General features: G+C 38.3%; 1 pseudogene; it reads left to right on the top strand.

Moving 5' to 3' along the window:
* The first annotated feature begins 6838 nt into the window (after positions 1-6838).
* Positions 6839-8469, top strand: part of LOC121478304 — a 1922-nt pseudogene continuing 291 nt past the window's right edge.

Raw genomic sequence — 8469 nt, 5'->3', positions numbered from 1 at the left:
TGTGCATACTCTGTAGATTTTGTTGCAAAACAACCCTCAAAAGTACCCCCAAATTAACATACAACCCCCAAATTAACATCAATCCACTTAAGTGCTTATTATGCAAATAAAGCCACAAGACCAGCCCACCAATCCCCATAATCCTCCAAAGTACTCCAAATAAACAGCTAACTAAAATCTGGGTATCAGCTATCAAGGTCAGCCCACCAAGATGGCCAGCTCTTCTAAGATGGCTGCCTGTATGCTTCCCTAGATATTCTGGAACCTTCTCTGAAGAATCCACAGGAAATGACCACAGCACTAGCCACAGATCCATCAATATTAAGAAACAAATTCTCAGGCCATAAAGCAATTACACCCAGAAAATGATACCCCAGAACCCCACCCCCTGGAACTGGCAGACTTCACAATAACCTCTAGAAGGAGGGACACATAAGTCACAATTATCCAGCCCCTATTATGTGCCGACCACTGCCCAGTGAGACAGTTTCGGCCGTCACCACCATTTTACCAATGAGTCAACCAAGGCCTAGAGAGGTCAAAATCACTTGCTGCAAGAGACATGGCTGGTTAACCAGGAATCTGGGCTTCAAACTCTGGTAGCCAAAGCCCACTGCTTGAGTACCATACCATACTGTCCTTCTGGAAGATACCAAAAAAAAGAGAAAATGGCCTCCTGTTGTTGGGTCCAGGATGCCAATTGTCAGGAGGGGAAATCCTGCAGGACTCTTCTGGATTCCAAAGCCAGTGGTGATGATGGGGTGGGTGGGGTCAGTGGCTGAGCTGGGAGGGGGTCCTCTCCCTCTGACAGTGGCATTGGCCATACTCCTGCCTCCCCACCAGTTCAGACGTTTGCCATGGGGCCACCCCTAGTCACTCAAATGTGTTTGAGGGTTCCTTCTGTTCCTATGAATTTATTCCTTCTACTTAAAACATTTCCATTTCTATTTTCTGTCGGACCTGGTCCCAAACATTCCTTTTATAGGGCTACTTTAAAAATCTAAATTCTAGGACCTTCAGAAGACCAAAAAATTATGAAGAATTTCATCTAAATCTTTGATTACAAGTAGCCGTTAGTTTTCAAAATTTCAGCTGAATTTTACATCTCTATATGAATGCAAAACAACATTTTTCTAAAGGTAACAATTTGTGGGCAGCAGGGTGGCTCAGCGATTTAGCACCACCTTCGGCCCAGGGTGTCATCCTGGAGTCCTGGGATCGGGTCCCATGTCAGGCTCCCTGCGTGGAGCCTGCTTCTCCCTCTGCCTGTGTCTCTGCCTCTCTCTGTGTGTCTCTCATGAATAAATAAATAAAACCTTTTAAAAATTTTAAAAAATAAAGGTAACAATTTGTGCCACCCTTTCTAAAGGTGTATAGACCATATATAACTATTTAGTGACCTTTTAGAGAATAAATAAAAATAATAATAAACCAGCAAGCTCTCCAATAAGGCCTAGTATATGAGAAGTATCTAGAATTGAGCAGAATCTTTATCCACTGTCATTTTTACTTAAATGTGGGCAAAATCATATCCAAAAAAATGACCACCTCTGCAAAACCCTTCTACGTCAAATGGCCTTCTATTATAATTGTTCCTTGGATATTACTGGTCATCTTTATGCAATACAAGCATACAAAAAAAAAAAAATACAAGCATACAGAGTACAGAATCCCTGCCAGCTACTGAGAGTTTTGCTCTCATGGGGTTTACATTCTATCAGGGGAGACACACATTTACCAAATAAATAATCAAAAGAATTACAGATGGCAACAAGGTCTCTGAGCTAATAAAAAGAACGGGGCAATGGGGAATGGGAGGTATTTGGGGAGGGATTCCACTTTAGATAGAACAGCCAGAGAGGGCCTCTCGGGGGAGGTGATTTTCTCATGGGAATGCAAAAGTTGAGAAGGCGCTTGCCATCCATAGAAGGAGCTCACATCAATGGGTTTTATTAATCCTGATTATTAAAAGATTATAATTAATATTTATGGAGTGCTTTAACATGTGATAGGTGCTGTCTGAGGCCCTTTTTGTGAATTATCTCATTTAATCTCTTTGAAACCCTTTGAGGATGTATCCTGTCATCTATACAAGATGTACCCAATCTGTACCCCATTGTACAAAATTTCAAAAAGTGATATCTGAGACATGGTGAATAATTTATGCAAATTATGCTTTTTAACAATGCCTACGCTAAAAGGCCATTGCAGTAAGCACTTGATTGGAGTAATTGCTACCCAGGTTCCTATTTTAGAGTTAAGGGATTTGGCATCTCTGTGATAATTTTGGTATGTTTAAACACGCATATACTATGAGCATCTAAAGTTTGCTGGTTTTGTCTAATTTATTCTATCAGTCAGGAACGTGTTACAGCCCTTGACTTGGAGTGCCACAGAGAAAGAGAGGCCTGTAACTCACTTCACAGGAGTCCTGAAGAATTCTGAAAGTGGTTCCTCCTGTTACTTAAGCAGCTCATCAATGGCAGGGCCGGTGCCGCCACAATTCTCCTGGCGTCTCTATCCTGGTTGCAAGACATGGTATCACATCTTAGCCCAAGGCAGAGAGGAGAGGGAGAGAAAGCCTGGTCAACTCTCTCTTTTATCAGGAATGTAAATGCTTTGTAGCTGCCCTTCCATTTTCTCAACCACGTGAAATACACATAGATACCTAGAGAGCAAGATAGTTAGATGCCTAGATAACTAGCTAGACAGACAGAAAAATGTATGCTTAATAACACTATCACAGAGAGAGAAGGATTTGCAATTTTCTGTTGCACAGACCTTGATGGAGCATCTAGAAAGATCTATCTAGTGCTTGTAGTTTTTAAGGATTAGGGAAGATAATAGGAAAAAACCCTCAAATCATAAGAGAGCAATTTGGATAATTCTATGCATATCAGTTTGAAAGCCTAGATGAAATAGATAGTTGTCCAGAAAAATGCTGTTTATCAAAACTGACTCCAGTGGAGACAAAAACAATCTAAGCAAATCAGTTACTGTAGGAAAACAAACAAACCACAGAGCCTAGTGAGCACCATGATAAGATGGCTCCAGGCTGATGTTGGAGTGGGAAGCTGGCAAGTGGAAGGAAACATGAGGGAGGCTTATGGGATATCTGTTTCTTGACCTAAATGCTTATTAAACAAAGTTATTTAATAAAATTCATTTAGTTATATAGCCATGATTCATGAAGATTTCAGTCTGTACACTATACTTCAAAAACATTTTTTTAAATGAGAGGAAGGAAGAAAGCACTAGACTTGTGTAGTTTCACAGAGAATTCTACTAAATCTTTAAAGATCAAATAATTCCAATACTACTTAAATTATTCCAGAGTATAACCAAAGGAAAATTTCAAAATTATTTTTGTAAAGAAATTATAATATTGATTTTCTAAAAAATGTTTTTAAGATTTTATTTATTTATTTGACAGAGAGAGAGAGTGAGCATGCACAAGCAGGGGGAGTGGCAGGCTGAGCAGAGAGCCCAACACAGGACTCGATCCCAGGACCCTGGGATGATGACCTGAGCCAAAAGCAGATGCTTCACTGACTGAGCCACCCAGGCACCCCTTACAATGATTTTAAAATATGCCAAAGACTGCATCCAAAAATAGAATACAGACCAATCTCATTTATGATATTAATGTGAAAATCTTAAAATATAAGCAAATAGAATCCAATATTACATTTAAAAAATAATACATCATGCCTAGATGAGATTTATTCTATGAATTCAAGGTTGGTTCAATCTTAGCAGAATAGTAATATTTGCAAAATTTAATATCCATTTATATTTTTGGAAATCCAATAAAATGGTAATGGGTGCTTTCTTAATGACTGTATGTATACTACATATATATATGTATGTGTGTATATATAATATATAAAATACATTGTGTGTATATGAACATATAGTATCTAAAATGTACTTTCCTATGTTTTATATATGTAAATGTATTAAATATTAGAAACACATTATACACACACTAAATATAGATATAAATATATTATAACTGATGATTAAGTAACCAATTAATATAGATATATTAAGTATCTCTACGCATTTTTTCACTCCAAACAAACCAATATTTTACTTAATGAGAAACCTCTAAAAGCTTTCCCATTAATGTCAGAAACAAGAAACAAAAAAGACCAGGATGCCATATCACCATACTATTTATCATTGTATTGGAAATATACACCAATTCAATTAGACAAAAGAAAGCAATTAGAGGCCTGAGAATTTGAAAGAAAGAAGTAAAACTTTTACTTTATCTTGTACTGCAAATTATGTAACTATCATAAGTTCCCCCAAAAAATCTACAGAAAAGTAATTACTAAAAAAAGGAATTTAGTAAAGAACAAGTTTATAAGATCTACATGAGAAATCAATAGCCTTTTAATAATGGATAGAACATCTGGAGAGAGGATGCTTGTGTGGCTCAGCAGTTGAGTGTCTGTCTTTGGCTCAGGGCATGATCCTGGGGTTCCGGGATCAAGGACCACATCCTGCTCCCTGTGAGGAGCCTGCTTCTCCCTCTGACTATGTCTCTACCTCTCTCTCCATCTCTCGTGAATGAATAAATAAAATCTTTAAAAAAAAAAAAAAAAAAAGAACATCCAGACAGAAAAATCAATAAACAGCTGACTTGAACAATTCTATAGACCAAGTAGACCTAACATATACAGAACTTTCTTCTCAACAGTAATAGGATAAAGCAATGTTAGGTCACAAAACAAGTTTTAACAGAGTTAAGAAGATCAAAATTATTCCAAGTGTCTTTCTCATCCAAAATAAAATAAAACAAAACTAGAAATCAATTAAAATATGTGTAATTGGGCAGCCAGGGTGGCTCAGTGATTTAGCACTGCCTTCAGTCCAGGGTGTGATCCTGGAGTCCTAGGATCGAGTCCCACACTGGGCTCCCTGCATGGAGCTTGTTTCTCCCTCTGCCTGTGTCTCTGCCTCTCATTGTGTGTCTCTCATGAATAAATAAATAAAATCTTTAAAATAAATAAAATAAAATATGTGGAATTTAAATATGTGGAAACTAAAGAATACATTCTTAAGTGACTATTGGGTCAAAAAGAAAATTGAAAGGAATTTTTAAAGTATCGTGAGAGAGATAATAATGAAAATACAAATTACCAAAACCTAAGGGATGCAGCAAAAGCAGTACTAATAGGCAAGTTTATAGTGATAAACACCTGCATTAAAGAGAGAGAGAGAAAAAAAGAGGAAATATCTTAAATAAACAACCTAACTTTATACCTTAAAGAAACTAGAGAATAACAAACTAAGCATAAAGCTAGCAAAAGGAAGGAAATAATAACAATTAGGTAGACATATATCAAATAGAAAAACAATAGAAAAAACCATTAGGTTTTTTTTGAAAAGATAAACAAAATAAAGAAATCCTTAGCTAGGGATGCCTGGGTGGCTCAGCGGTTAAGCATCTGCCTTTGGCTCAGGTCATGATCCCAGAGTCCCAGGATTGAGTCCCGTGTCAGGCTCCCTGAATGGGCCCTGCTTCTCCCTCTGCCTCTCTCTCTGTGTGTGTCTCTCATGAATTAAAAAAAAAGAAAAAAGAAAAAAGAAATAAAAAGAAAGAAGAAAGAGAAAGAAAGAAAGAAAGAAAGAAAGAAAGAAAGAAAGAAAGAAAAGAAAAGAAAGAAGAAAAGAAAAGAAAGAAAAGAAAAGAAAAGAAAAGAAAAGAAAAGAAAAGAAAAGAAAAGAAAAGAAAAGAAAAAAAGAAAAGAAATCCTTAGCTAGACTAAGGAAAAAAGAGAGAAGACTCAGGGGTGCCTGGCTGGCTCAATCATTGGAGCATGTGATTCTTGATCTTGACAGTTTCAAGTCCCATGTTGGGTGTAGAGATTGCTTAAAAATAAAATCTTTTTTAAAAAGGAGAGAGAAGATTCAGTTTGTTTATGTATTTATGTATTTATATTTTATTTATTTGACAGAGAGAGTGAGCACAATCAGGGGGAGCTGCAGAGGGAGAGGGAGAAGCATGCTCTCCACTGAGCAGGGAGCCTGATATAGGACTTGATCCCAGGAGCTGAAGGCAGATGTTTAATCAACTGACCCACCCAGGTGCCCTGACTCAGATTTTTAAAATCAGAAATGAAAGAGGAGACATTACAACAGGTGCTTCAGAAATAAAAAGGGTAAGGGAATATTATGAACAATTAAACACCAACAAACTGGATAATCTAGAAGAAATACATACATTCTTAGGAACATACAACCTACCAATACTGAATCAAGAAGAAATAAAAAGCCTAAACAAACCAATAACAAATAAGGTGATTGTATTTGTAATCAAAACCCTCCCAACAAAGAAAAGCCCAGGACCAGATGGCTTCATGGGTGAATTCTGTCAAATATTCAACGAAGAATTAATACCAATTCTTCTTAAATGCTTCCACAATAATAGAAAAAGAGGGAACACTTCCAAACCTGTGTTTTGAGGCCAGTGTCACCCTGACACCAAAGCCAGATAAAGACTCCACAAGAAAAGAGAACTATAGGCCAATATCCCTGATGAACATAAATGCAAAAAATCTTTGATATAATACTAATAAAATTTAATAGCACATTAAAAGGATCATACACCATGACCCAGTGGATTTATCCCTAAGATGTAAAGATGGCTCAATATATGCGAATCGATCAGTGTGATACAATACATTAACAAAATGAACGATAAAAAGTACATGATCATCTCAATTGATGCAGAAAAACATTTGACAAAGTTCAATATCCATTCATGATTAAAACTATCAGCAAAATAGGTATAGAAGGAACTTATATCAACTCCATAAAGGCCAGTATGAAAAAAGTCCACAACTGGTACCATAATCAATGGGAAAAAACTGAAAGCTTTTCCTCTAAGATCCAGTACAAGGCAAGGATGCTAACTCTTGGCACTTCTGTTCAACATAAAACTGGAAGTTGTAGCCAGAACAATCAGACAAGAAAAAGAAATAAAAGTCATCCAAATGGGAGAAGAGGAAGTAAAATGATCTCTGTTTGCAGATGACCATGATCATATACACAGAAAACTCTGAAAGCTCAACAACAGCTGTTAGAACTAATAAATGAATTCAATAAAGCTGCAAAATTAAAAATCAACGTACACAAATTAGTCACGTTTCTATACACAAACACAAATCATCCAAAAAGGAAGTTGAGAAAACAGTCTAGGCCGTGGGAAGACGGTGCGGGAGGCTGGTGACATGGAGGATGCGCAGCTTTCCCACTTGGATTCTGACATCACCGCTGCTCCCAGTGACAGGCTGCTGCAGGTACTGAAAACACTAGGTGGGGGCAGCACGGGGAGGCCCTCCCTGGGTGCAGCAACACCATATGCACCTGTATCACATTAGCAGACTCTAAAAGTGTGGATCCAAGGGCGCTTGGTTGGCTCAGTCCATTAAGTGGCTGCCTTCAGCTCAGGTCATGACCAAAGAGGTCCTAGGATGGAGTCCCAAGTCAGGCTCCCTGCTCAGTGGGGGCGTGGGGGGGGCTGCCCCTCTCCCTGCTCATGCTTTCTTTTTCTCTCTCTCAAATAATTAAATCAAATCTTAAGAAAAAAGTATGGATTCAAGCAAAGAGAGTTTTTCTGATACAGATAATAATAGCTCTCTTTGGAAATGCAAGCGACAGAAATGTTTTAAGCCTCCTCCCAAGTCAGAGCAGCCAGAAACCGCGTGTGCCGGGGCCTAAGAAGGTTGACAACATCCGGGGTGCTGGGCTATGGGAAGAGAATCGAGGCGCAGTGGCCACTCGGTATCTTGGGAGTGGAGGGTGCTGTTGACAGAACCAGATGATGGGGGACCTACAATTGCTAGGAAACTTAAGAGGAAATCTTGAGAACATACAAAGGAATCAAAGACCTAGATGAATAGAAGCGTGATGGCAAAAAAATGAGATCAAAGGGAGAGAAAAATGGGTGAGGTCACCTCACCCAGAACTGACCCGTTAAAGACAGGCCTGGGGACAGACTAGAAATGACCTGTACCGGCCGGTATCAGATCACGGAGGACGATCCACATGAGAAAGCGGCTGATAAAATTTCTTTCGGGTTGCAGGCACCAAAGAAAGATCTGATAGCGCAAGGAGTGAGGATAATTGGGAACAAAAAGGCAAATGAACTGATAGAAATGCCAAAGTTGAACAAAATGCGGCTGGCCTTTTCATGATGGATGCTACTTGAAGAAGAACACCAGGTGGTGTTTTCCCAGATCTCCTGGGAAACATTCCTAGTGTCGGCGAGGAACAAATTAAGGATGTTTTCTACACTGAAAATCAAAAGGAGTATGAACATGAAAAGGCTGCTAGGAAGAGAACACAAGTGTTGGAGAAAAAAGATGAAACAAGCTATTAAAAATCTAAATTTTTTTAAAAAAGATTTTACTTATTCATGAGAGACACACAGAGAGAGAGAGGCAGAGACATAGG

The sequence above is a fragment of the Vulpes lagopus genome, chromosome 18 (assembly GCF_018345385.1).
Source record: "Vulpes lagopus strain Blue_001 chromosome 18, ASM1834538v1, whole genome shotgun sequence".
In the NCBI taxonomy this organism is placed as follows: Eukaryota; Metazoa; Chordata; class Mammalia; order Carnivora; family Canidae; genus Vulpes; species Vulpes lagopus.
The sequence above is the reverse complement of the archived record's forward strand: the minus strand, read 5'-3'. Positions and strand labels throughout refer to the sequence as shown.